Source organism: Halichondria panicea, chromosome 2, assembly GCF_963675165.1.
Source record: "Halichondria panicea chromosome 2, odHalPani1.1, whole genome shotgun sequence".
NCBI classification, from domain to species: domain Eukaryota; kingdom Metazoa; phylum Porifera; class Demospongiae; order Suberitida; family Halichondriidae; genus Halichondria; species Halichondria panicea.
Window position 1 is genome coordinate 3,565,012 of NC_087378.1, and position 2,500 is coordinate 3,567,511.

The 2,500-nt window shown below is 41.5% G+C and overlaps 1 non-coding gene across 1 annotated transcript; it reads right to left on the reverse strand.

Moving 5' to 3' along the window:
* Positions 1 to 1,854: 1,854 nt before the first annotated feature.
* Positions 1,855 to 1,973, reverse strand: LOC135332410 (5S ribosomal RNA). Its single transcript, XR_010393271.1, has one exon. It is a non-coding gene; the product is annotated as a 5S ribosomal RNA (ribosomal RNA).
* Positions 1,974 to 2,500: the final 527 nt, after the last annotated feature.

A 2,500-nucleotide genomic window follows, 5' to 3' on the forward strand; every position in this document is an offset into this window, starting at 1 on the left:
GTGACTTTTTTTGCCACAACACCCCACTTCACGACCTATCAACACGCTCATTTGTACGACACTCTTGTTTGGTTGCTTATCTAGCCCACGTGGTCACATTGTTCAATTCGTCTGCACTTGTATGGTAATTGCTTGCGATATATTGCTCAAATTTTCGCGCTACGCGCGTTCATTCCTTCATTCGTCTGCACTTGTATGGTAATTGCTCCAATTTTCCGGCGCGCAAATCCCCTCTGCAATGTTCCCATCTGCACTGTTCCCCGTCTGCACCCTTCCATTCCGCTAAACATACAGTTCAAGTTATACATGGCTAACATACAGTTACAATACAATACTGGAGATTGCACAATCTTTGCAACACAAATAGAAACAAGTGTGTTGAGCACTGTGGTTCCTTATTATATATGGGATGTGCTCATACATTTAAGTAGTAAAACAGACCACAGTGTGTGTACTCAAATTCCATATAAGGAAGGGTAATGCTCTATGCTTTTACTGTCTTGTTGCAAAGATTCTGTATAGTATTATAGTACACTCACTCACTCACTCACTCACTCACTATATTGCAGCACAACATCTATTCGCCAGCAGCCAGCCAGCCAGCCAGCCAGCCAGCCACCCACCTCTTACTATTCATCAGTCAGTCGGTCGGTCGGTCGGTCGGTCGGTCGGTCGGTCGGTCGGTCGGTCGGTCGGTCGGTCGGTCGGTCGGTCGGTCGGTCGGTCGGTCGGTCGGTCGGTCGGTAGGTAGGTAGGTAGGTAGGTAGGTAGGTAGGTAGGTAGGTAGGTAGGTAGGTAGGTTGGTGGGCCGGCCAGTCAGCCAGCTACAACATAGCTTCACAAGCTACACAACAATTGCTGCTTTAACTACCAGCTGCAGCTTCTAATTATAACTACCCATTGAAGCTACTTTGTAACTAGGCGCTTTGTAAGGGGCCGCTTTGTAACTAGGCAAGGACTTCATTACACTAACATTAATTTTTTCCACCACGAGGACTTTAGGCTGGAAAATAGAAATAATAGGGCCTTAAGTGCTCGTTGACTTTACACTCCATGAACATTACAACTTTTTACCCACTACTTTTATTCCCACTTGAATTTACTGTACATTATTTGCGTATTGTTAGCAACGTACAATACAATACTACTTGAAGATAAGCTTGATATTGTTATGATCAAATGAAGCATGGCTCAATGAAGGTATATATAACTCACTCACTCACTCACTCACTCACTCACTCACTCACTCACTCACTCACTCACTCACTCACTCACTCACTCACTCACTCACTCACTCACTCACTCACTCACTCACTCACTCACTCACTCACTCACTCACTCAGGGAAAATATTTAAATTTCCTGCTACAGTGCTGCTACATTGCAGCCCATAAAATCTGCACATTTCCTGAGGTGTCCTGCAAGTGTCCTGCAACCTACTTACAAAGGATAGTGCAACGTTTCCTGTATAGTTTCCTTTACTATTCCTGAAGTAGTTCAGGACTTGTGTAACATTCATAAGTCTACAGGAAATTTTGTATTTGTAAAGTATAAGAAATTTTGATATTTTTCCTGTGTCACTCACTATAATTAGGATAGTTATAATTATACGTGCGTAATTATACAATTACTGTTTGCAAGTAGCCATCATCACATACTTCAGTTGCTTGCAGTGCCATGACTATAATGACAAAGGCAGGGATCAATTGTAAAACTGTTGCTATCACAAAAAGAAAGTTTCGTCTTTGCGGTTTGGTAATGATCAACGAGGATTTAAGGCTGCAGTTTTCATATTTTTGGGCCTTAACTGCTCGTTGTGAAATATTCTGAAAACAAACAAAAATAAGAATGCAGAAGCCTACAACACCTGCTGTTCCCAGGCGGTCACCCATCCAAGTACTGGGCAGGCCCTACGTTGCTTAACTTCGGTGATCAGACGAGAACCGGTGTTTTCAACGTGGTATGGTCGTAGACACAAGTCAATGCATATCTCATGTACTTATGTGTGAAGTTCAGAAATATACTCGACTTAATTTAATTGCTGTGGAGGGAGTGGGCCGGGAGGGAGTGAGTGAGTGGAGTGGAGTGGAGTGGAGTGGAGTGGAGTGTACTTCTCTGTACTTACTGGTATTATACAACTATGGACTTACTTACTGATAATTATAATCATACTCTAGCTATACAACTATCTACTAACTATCTACTATCTACTGTCTACTTCAAGCTTGCTTACTTACTTACTTACTTACTTACTTACTTACTTACTTACTTCACTGGAAACATGCAAACTCTTAATATAATCATTACTTCATAGCTAGCTGGATGCTCAGACTATATCTATATCTATATCTATAGACTTGGAAACATCTAGATGCATAAAATTCAATCTCAACGAGGAGTTAAGGCTGCAATTTTCATATTTTTGGGCCTTAACTGCTGGTTGTGAACATTCTGTAATTATTATAATTATTGACTGCACACTCTCAGTTAAACTGAAATAT